Consider the following 10,470-nt stretch of genomic DNA (forward strand, 5'->3'; position numbering starts at 1 on the left):
CCCTGGCACAATTTGAGACTGTGTCCCCTTGTTCTATTGCTGGTTGCCTGGGAGAAGGAAAAATGTTGGAAGTTAGATATGCTTGCTATAACAGTCTCAAGCCTGGCAGGTATCATGGAGGCTTCCATTTATTTTGGAGAACTTAATTACAACAAAAGTGAATTTGATTCCTTAGAATACCTACATTTATGAAGATGGTGCTTGTTTTCAGCTGCCTGTGCCATGTGGATTCCTGCAAATGGTGCTCCTGTTCTATGTACAGCTTTTTGATCTCGTTTTCTGACTGAACTTGAATGGAAGTTTTCTCCACCTTTGAATATAACCCCATTGTATTTTTGAGGGTACTTTTAGTTAGTGAACACATTTGAGACACATTAAGCAGGTATATATTTACAATGCATTTTTAAGAGACAAGATAATTTGATACCTGAAGAACTATTTTTAGTAACAAATAAGCTCAGTTTGCTTTTGGTTTGTTCCTGGTTTGTTTTCTTTTGCATCTCAGCAGAGTAAAGGGATGTTGGTAATTATGTTCTGCTGTTTCTGGCTGCTTCTTTTATGTTGACCTCAAGTTAAGGACAGAGTGTGACTGTCATGCCACTCCAGGCACGTGATAGAGTGTGTATTAAAGAGTGGATGCCAGAGGTTCACGTATCTTTCCCTTCTGCCTCATCGTGACAGAGAAGACTCAGCAGTCAGACCCTGTGCTTGCTTACTGGTGTCTAACATTTGTGTTCCCTCAGGAACTGAAGGCAAACATTTTGAACTAGCCTGGAACAGGTGTAGGTTTAGAGAGCAGAGTGTGCCAGGGTGAGGAGTCACACTGTCACATGAACCCTTTTGCCTACTGGGAAGATGAGCGGTATGCGTGAGACTGCGTATGCCTGCACATGTGGGTAAATTCACTCACTCTCACTGGCTCAGGCAGCAAACAGATCATGACCTTGGCTGCCAGTGTCCTCACACAGCCCATCTGCAGCACCCGTACACAGGGAACCTTTTCACAGATCCAGAGGAACAAGATTAGAACGAACAACTCAGTGTTCTGTCTCCCAGGTTTGTTTTGGAAGGTGTCCATATGGAGTTACTGTCTCACAATTTGGCAAGAGCAGTTTTATTGTGGAGCCATGACTGCAGTGGTGCAATGAATGTGTTTTACTTCTGACCTGATATTAGACAATAGTTTTCCCTGAATGACATTTTATATTTAGAATCACTCCCGCGCTGTTCAAGCCCTGCGCAATCATTGTTGTCTTTCTGGTGGACAGAAATAAAACATGGATGAAATAAATTCCCATTTCAAAGACAGCCAAGTACTTAAGTACTTGTGTAAGCAAAAAAAAAAAAAAAAAAAAAAACCCAAAAACAAAACAAAACAAAAAGCAGTTAAGCCAATAAATCTTCGCATCAAAATGGAGAAAACAGGGAAAAAAAAGGCACAAATTTTATATAGATAATAGTAAACATTCTTGGGAATGAAAATCATAGAATCAACCAGGTTGGAAGAGACCTCCAAGATCATCCAGGCCAACCTAGCACCCAGCCCTATCCAGTCAACTAGACCATGGCACTAAGTGCCTCAGCCAGGCTTTTCTTGAACACCTCCGGGGAAGGTGCCTCCACCACCTCCCTGGGCAGCCCATTCCAATGCCAATCACTCTCTCTGACAACAACTTCCTCCTAACATCCAGCCTATACTTTCCCCAGCACAACTTGAGACTGTGTCCCCTTGTTCTATTGTTGGTTGCCTGCATGAAGAGGCCACCCCCTACCTGGCTACAATGTCCCTTCAGGTAGCTGTAGACAGCAATGAGGTCCCCCCTGAGCCTCCTCTTCTCTAGGCTAAACAACCTCAGCTCCCTCAGCCTCTCCTCTTAGGGTTTGTGTTCCAGGCCTCTCACCAGCTTTGTTGCCCTTCTCTGGACATGCTCCAGCACCTCAACATCTCTCTTGAATTGAGGGGCCCAGAACTGGACACAGCACTCAAGGTGTGGCCTGACCAGCGCTGGGTACAGGGGCAGAATAACCTCCCTTGTCCTACTGGCCACACTGTTCCTGATGCAGGCCAGGATGCCATTGGCTCTCTTGGCCACCTGGGCACACAGCTGGCTCATCTTCAGTTTACTATCTATCAGTACTCCCAGGTCCCTTTCCTCCTGGCTGCTTTCCAGCTACTCAGTCCCCAGCCTGTAGTGCTGCTTTGGGTTGTTGTGGCCAAAGTGCAGAACCCTGCACTTGGCCTTGTTAAATCAGTAATCAGATAAAAATTAAACATCAATAATTCAGAGAATTATAATATATATAAATATTCATCAGTGGCATAGTAGATAGTCCATGCTTCAAAATCCTTAACACTGAGATACTTAGCTTCTAGCTTCTGTACAAAAATAGGGCAACTTGCTGCAAAATTTACTTTTGAAGGAAAATGCATTTAGGAAAAGCATCAAAACTTGTGTCATAGCAGCTGTGTTTTGCTGTCTTGGTGGTGGTTTGGTTTTTCACTTATTTTTGTTGAATGAGTGGATATACTTCCTGCTCCAGAAACAGATGATAGAAATGATTCTCTTAGGCTGTTCTTTACTTCAGCTTTGAATTTAACAGAGGCAAGGCAGCTGCTGCTCATACAAGACATCCTTTTCACATGTATCATTTTTGCACAGGAGAGTGGATATTTCCAAAACCAAGCTTGAGTGAAATTGATGTGTATGAGAGTAGGATTAGAAAAAGAGGTGAGTTGCTCTAAATATTGCTATTTGACACTTTTGTCTCTAAATTCTAGCTCAGAACTGAAAATAAATGATACACTCCAGGCTCTGGTTTCCATATATGGTGAAGATACTAAAGAAGAAGCAATGGAATGATATGAGAGCAGTGGGAATGTCACTACTCTGGATTTAAACTAATTCTGTTAATTCTTTACTAATCTGAGCTCTAACATTATGCAGAAGAACTAAATCAAAGCAGAAAAAAGGAAAGTTTCAAGTGAGAGGTGCCATATGTCCACAGAGAGTACAGAAGGATAGTGTTTAATAAAACACACCATTAAATACATGTTCTTTTTGTATATATATATATTAAGATAAATATGTATTGATTATAGATTAGAAAATATATGCCTTACTTCCATTTTTCAGAGTCAGTTTGGTTGGTGCATGCTGAATTGTTCTGCAACACCCTCAGAACTGGCATTGGGAATTAATAAATCACAGAATAGTGTGGGGTGGAAGAGACCTCTGGAGATAATCTAGTCCAACCTCACTGCCAGAGCAGGATCACCCAGAGTAAATGACACAGCACACATCCAGGAGAGTTGGGAAGCCTTCAGAGAAGGAGACTCCACAGTATCTCTGTGCAACCTATTGCAGAACTCTGCCACCCTCAAAGGGAAATTATGTTTATGTGAATGCTCCTGTGTTCTGGTTTCTGTCCATGCCACTTGTCCTGCCACTGGACAGCAATGAGAAGAGTCTGACTCCATTCTCTTGACATTCACCTTTTAGCTATTGACCAGCACTGATAAGATCCTCTCTCAGTCTGCTCAGTCTCTCAGCCTCTTCAGGTAGATTCCTCTCAGCATCTCAGTGGCTCCTCACTGCACTCTCCCCAGTAGTTCCTTGTCTGTCCTTAACTGGGGAGCCCAGAATTTGCCATAGTGTTGAGAAATCATCCAGTAAAGCTGTTGTGTGCTCGAAAGCTGGCAGAACAGGGTAGTAGTGGCAGTGCTGGGGTGAGCAGCTGCACCAACAGCACGTCCCACGCTTCATCAGTTCCTTGTTAATATGATTTCAGGCGAGGGGGTTATTATTATATAGTGGTTATCATAATAATATATATATATATATATATTATTTCATAGTGGTCTGGTCATTTAGGTAATTAGATGGCCCTGGAATCCATGTATTTCATTTTTGTGTATGAACTTTGGAAGCTTTTGGTGCATTACCTCTACTCTCATGAAAGTGTAGTACATTTTTTTTTAGACATATGGAGAAAGGCTCAGAGCAGCTAAATTACTCTGTGGTTTTGTAGCAAGTCCTTAGCAGAGCAGAGGTAAAGAAGAGGTCCAAAGGCACTGCATTTCTTAGCCACTGCCTTTCTCAGGAATCAGTAATTGCACTCCTTTTGACCTCAGAGAGAACAGGACTGAATAACCTGGTAATAACCAGCAAAGGCAGAATTCCACAGGTTAAGCTGATCTAGCAGCACATGAATCCTAAAAGGTGATGATTTTACCACTGCTGTGCTGATCCCAGCTGTGCATTTTCTGCATATTGTGCAATGAGTCTGGGGTTTGCTGAATTTTTTTTTTGTGAGTTGTCTGAGCTCATTAATATGGCAGAAAACATACCCAGACCAGATAAAAGCGGGTTGTTTTCTGCCAAGCAGTTGAATTGACTCACTTACTGTAATGAGTGCCAGAGCTGGTGCAAAAGCAGAGCTTTCCACTGCTAGGAGCATGGGAAAGGTTAAGAATAAGTGGGAGATAATGTGGAGGAGACTGGGGACAGCCTGAAACATTCAGCCACTTACAACCCCTTAGATGGCCTCAGATGCTCAAAGGCCTTCAGTCTCTGTATCATCAAATCAAAAGTTAGCTATCTGTTGGGAAATTCTGGAGATAGGAGTGGTTAAGCTATTGTCATAAAGGCTGAATTGAGAATAACTTCAGTACATTGCTGCTTTCAGTGTTACGTCAGGAAAATAGCATCTCTTTCATAAAACTGATGGGAGGGCTCAGCTCTACAGAGGTCTTCTGGAGATTCTTTGTGCTCTTGTTATATCCTAAGAGAAAATGATGTTAGTTGCCAGTAGTTGGGGTTCTTTGGGCCTGAGAGATAATGTATGAGGTATAAGAAGAAAAGGTATAGAGGACAATTTCCATGAATCATAGAATCAACCAGGTTGGAAGAGACCTCCAAGATCATCCAGACCAACCTATCAACAAACACATCTCCAAGCAGAATCTGAAACAGTAAAAATACTTTAAGCAAACAATGGTCACCACCAGCACCATTTCCAACTGTTTAGCAGTTGTGTAGTGCTTCACAGCCTAGAGTGATTTAATAAGGAAGCTTTACAGGGTCATCCTATAGGTTTTGAGGATGGAGATAGTCCAGAGATCATTCTGAGGCACTGATCACAGAATCACAGAATTAACCAGATTGAAAAAGACCTCTGAGATCGTCAAGTCCAACCAATCACCTAACACCTTTTAATTGACTAAACCATATTTCAGTTGATGCCATCTGAGAGTTTCTTCTCTTTCTGCGCTTGACTTCTTGTGGTATTTTTCTCCATAGGTGTGCTCTGAAGTTTTGCTTGGTGATCCCAGAAAGAAATATATGCAATATCTTCCAAATTAATTTCAAAAGCAGTTCAATTCCTAGTTGAAAGACAGCAAAGCATCCTTTATGAAGTTTGAGAAGACTGGTGCTCATTTTGGTGTGCCCAGCGAACTCGTAGTAAAAGATATCAGGTTTATATCTCATCTAAGTCTACTCTCTTCTAGTTTAAAATCATGACCCCCTGTCCTGTCACAACAGACCCTGCTTAAAAAATGATTGTCCTCCTATTTCATATAGATTCCCTTTAAGTATTGAAAGGCTGGAGTAATGTTTCCTCACAGCCTTTTGCCATTTCAGTCTACCCAGCAGTGGTTCATTAACAGAAGGTACTCATGCATTCACATTGCAGCTACTTGCTACTAACTCCTGTCTAATTCCAGTAATGCTTTTGGTCTGTTATCAGACTAGCTTATTCACAGGCATTTTGTTCACACCAGGTTACAACACTCTTCTTCAAGATCAGAAGTTCCTTAGGGGCAGAGTTGAGAGCTGGGGTGAAAACCACTCCAGCTGCCTTGTTTAGGAGTCATATGTATGATAACATTACCTTCTAGATGCTGAGTTGATTCTCCTATGCAGTTTAATGAAATTCTGATGACTATGAAAGAGTTATTTGTCTGTATAGACACCTTATTGAGTTATTTGTCTGTATAGACACCTTATTGAGGCCATTAGACCACAAGATACTAGGGGCATAGATAAAATCATAAGATTAGACATTCAGATGATGAACATCAGTGTACCAGTGATAAAATTAATCATCTTATTACAGGAGTAGAAAAATTACCTTTCTGGTGACATTATAAGGTTATTATATTCCAACTACCTGAAGGGAGGCTGTAGCCAGGTGGGGGTTGGTCTCTTCTGCCAGGCAACCAACAATAGAACAAGGGGACACAGTCTCAAGTTGTGCTGGGGGAAGTATAGGCTGGATGTTAGGAGGAAGTTCTTGCCAGAGAGAGTGATTGGCACTGGAACGGGCTGCCCAGGGAGGTGGTGGAGTCACTGTTCCTGAAGGTGTTCAAGAAAAGCCTGGCTGAGGCACTTAGTGCCATGGCCTGGTTGATTGGCTAGAGCTGGGTGCTAGGTTGGACTGGCTGATCTTGGAGGTCTCTTCCAACCTGGTCGATTCTATGATTCTAAGATAAATTTATAGCTGGCTGTTCATTCTGTATGAGATTTTATTTGGGGGGGCGTATAATAATAATAGTACTTTAAATAAATTTCTTTGCTGACCTTAGCCCCATTTATGTGTTCACTTCTACCATATTATTTGAGACAGAGGATCAGCCTGAAGCAGCACACTGCTCGATTTCATTTCATATGCTATAGATGTAGTTGATTCTTTCTGTTCTGTACAGAAATATTTATCTGGCTAATGACCAAGATTTACTTGCACACTGAGCTGTGAGTACTTTAGGAAAATTCTTGCTCCCCCTGCAGTCAAAAAGAAGCTTTTGCAGTGAACATCAGAGAAAGCAGATGTGGGTCCTAAAATGCGTTTGGTGTTTGTGCGTGTCTGTTTGCTTTGTTTTCTCACTCCTTACTTAAGAAAGAAACTGGCTGAAAACCTTGACACCAAAATGCCTCTACTCTCTGTCAGCATCTTCCGTCAGCAAGATAAACAGTGAGTAAATACAAAGATCTACTTCCATGGTGTGCCTCGTACAAAGTTCTCAGATGATTTATGGTGGAGTGTGGCAATCTGATAAAACAAGAGGACAGAGTATGAGAAATCTCAGAGGCATCTGAGACATGGGGAAGCACAATTCTAATCAATTCATAATAATGTTTTGAGTTTTGAGATGCACTTTGAAAATAAATGGTATTAACATTTGGCCAGGAGGGTGGAGAATGCTGGAACAGGTTGCCCAGGGAGCTGGTTGGGGCCCCAGCCCTTGAAGATCTTTAAGGTGAGGCTTGACAGGGCTCTGGGCAATCTGATCTGGTTGAGGATGTTCCTGCTGACTGCAGAGGGGATGGGACTAGATGACCTTTGGAGGTCACAGTATCACAGTATCACAGTATCATCAGGGTTGGAAGAGACCTCACAGATCATCAAGTCCAACCCTTTACCACAGAGCTCAAGGCTAGACCATGGCACCAAGTGCCACATCCAACCTTGCCTTGAACAGCCCCAGGGATGGCGACTCCACCACCTCCCCGGGCAGCCCATTCCAGTGTCCAATGACTCTCTCAGGGAAGAACTTTCTCCTCACCTCCAGCCTAAATCTCCCCTGGCGTAGCTTGAGGCTGTGTCCTCTTGTTCTGGTGCTGGCCACCTGAGAGAAGAGAGCAACCTCCTCCTGGCCACAACCACCCTTCAGGTAGTTGTAGACAGCAATAAGGTCACCCCTGAGCCTTCTCTTCTCCAGGCTAACCAATCCCAGCTCCCTCAGCCTCTCCTCGTAGGGCTGTGCTCAAGGCCTCTCCCCAGCCTCGTCACCCTTCTCTGGACACGCTCAAGCATCTCAATGTCCCTTTTAAACTGGGGGGCCCAGAACTGAACACAGTACTCAAGGTGTGGTCTAACCAGTGCAGAGAAGAAAGGTGAGGAGCTCATTCCCCTGAATGTGTTGTGTCATAAGGTGACTGGTGTGTAGGTACTGTACTTGTCGCACAGTCGCTGCCTCTCTTCTGTTGGCTCAGGTTCAGAGACAATCCTGTTTATAACAAATTCCACTCATTCTATGCTTTTACAGTCAAAGCTCAGTTCATTTAATGCAGAAGGCAAAGAACAAGGAGCTGGAATGAGCAATTCAAAGCAGCAATTCAAGGTGGAGTATCCATTTCTTAGCATACTTTATATGTCTTATCTCACTAATGCAAAGCTCAAGAGGCTCAAACTCCTGCCTTCGTGCCTTCAAACACAAGCTGTGTCAGCCGCAGCAGATGAGTTCAACAGTTTTCTGGGTTGTGGGCCCGAGGACTGGCAAAGTGGGAAAAAATGTTAAAGGATGATTTCTTCCAGTCTGCAGGAAGAAGAACCTCTCAATTTTCAAACCATTTCAGAACAATTTGGTTTCTTAGAGGACAGGGCAAAATTTCCTCCTCTCTGTCTTGCAAAGACCCCTACCTGTTTTCAGGCTGGTGGTCAGTGCCTGAACAAACATTTCACTATTTAAGGGGTGCATTCAACCTCCTAACTAATAGTGTGACCAGTAGGACAAGGGAGGTTATTATTCCTTTGTACTCAACACTGGTCAGGCTGTACCTTGAGTACAGTCCAGTGCTTTGAGTTTGAATGAGTCCAACTGCCAGGTTCTGCACTTTGGCCACAACAACCCCAAGCAGTGCTACAGGCTGGGGACAGAGTGGCTGGAGAGCAGCCAGGAAGAAAGGGACCTGCGGGTACTGGTTGACAGCGACTGAACATGAGCCAGCAGTGTGCCCAGGTGGCTAAGAAGGCCAATGGTATCCTGGCCTGCATCAGGAATAGTGTGGCCAGCAGGACCAAGAAAGTCCTTCTGCCCCTGTACTCAGCACTGGTTCGGCCACACCTTGAGTACTGTGTCCAGTTCTGGGCCCCTCAATTCAAGAAAGATGTTGAGGTGCGTGAACATGTCCAGAGCAGGGCAACAAAGCTGGAGGGGGACTGGAGCACAGACCTGTGAGGAGAGGTCGAGGGAGCTGAGGGTATTCAGCCTGGAGGAGGCTCAGGGGTGACCTCATTGCTCTCCACCTGAAAGGAGGTTGTAGACAAATGGGGTTGGTCTCTTCTCCCAGGCGCCCAGTGACAGAATGAGAGGAGTCAGTCTCAAGCTGTGCCAGTGCAGGTTTAGGCTGGATGTTGGGAAGAAGTTCTTTACAGAAAGAGTGATTGGCATTGGAATGGGCTGCCCAGGAAGGTGGTGGAGCTGCTGTCCCTGGAGGTGTTTAAAAAGAGATAGGATGAGGCACTTAGTGCCATGGTTTAGTTAATTAGAAGAGTTAGGTAACAGGTTGGACTCCATAATCTCAAAGGACAATCTGGTTAATTCTGTGATTCTATGATCATCTCCAGCCTTGCTTTAGCCACAGCTGAAAGGCATCAAGTCAGTGACCAAGCAGCTTCTGCTATTTAGGAGAGCTTGTACTTCATACTGGAGGTACACCTTGATCTGTGGAAAAGTTGCCAGGTGTAACTGAAAGATATGGAGATATGACTCCCTCCTAATCTTTTCCTCAGAGTGATGTAGCTGATTCAAAGACATCAGTTTAAAAAGCACAAGCCCAACCTTTCAAAGACACAGTCTTTTGTTAACGCAGTTAACCTTAGCAGTCATACTTTGGAGCTCCTTAGGAATATCAGAGAACATTACCCATAATACAACCATTTTTCTCTCCAGTCCAGAGTCTGTGAGTGGTAAAGCAAACAACCTGCTTTAAGGGCAGCAAGGAGGTTGAATACAGAGCTTTACCTAGGGATAAAAATATGGGGTTCAAAGTGCTGTGTTGTGGCAGAAGGTGAGGTGCAATTTTCTGTGGCCATTGGTTGCATCGTGTGTCATACGGGGGTGAGTCAGGGATGTGGTGAAATACTTCCTCATTACTTGTAACAGTAAATCCACTGCAGAATTGGAATTGTACTTAGATGCTAAGTGCTCCTTATCATGACATCTACATGTGCATAAATATATTGCAACCTTCACAGGATCACAGAATATTAGGAGTTGGAAGGGACCCAAGGAGATCATCATGTCTAACCCCCCTGCCAGAGTAGGACCATAAAATCTAGCACAAACCACAGAGGAATGCATCCAGACAGGCCTTGAAAGTCTCCAGAGGAGGAGACTCCACAACCTCTCTGGGGAACCTGTTCCAGTGCTCTGTGACCCTTACAGTAAAGAAGTTCCTCCTTGTGTTGAGGTGGAACCTCTTGTGCTGCAACTTACACCCATTGCTCCTTGTCTTATCACAGGGAGCAAGTGAGCAGAGCCTGTCCTCCCCCTCCTGACTCCCATCCCTTAGATATTTATAAACATTTATTAAATCCCCTCTCAGTCTTCTCTTCTCCAGACTAGAAAGCCCCAGGACCCTCATCCCCTCCTCACCTGGCAGTGCCCCAGTCCCCTAAGCATCCTTGTAGCTGGACCCTCTCCAGCAGGTCTCTGTCTCTTTTAAACTGAGAAGCCCAGAACTGAAT

Source organism: Pogoniulus pusillus, chromosome 12 (genome assembly GCF_015220805.1).
Source record: "Pogoniulus pusillus isolate bPogPus1 chromosome 12, bPogPus1.pri, whole genome shotgun sequence".
NCBI classification, from domain to species: domain Eukaryota; kingdom Metazoa; phylum Chordata; class Aves; order Piciformes; family Lybiidae; genus Pogoniulus; species Pogoniulus pusillus.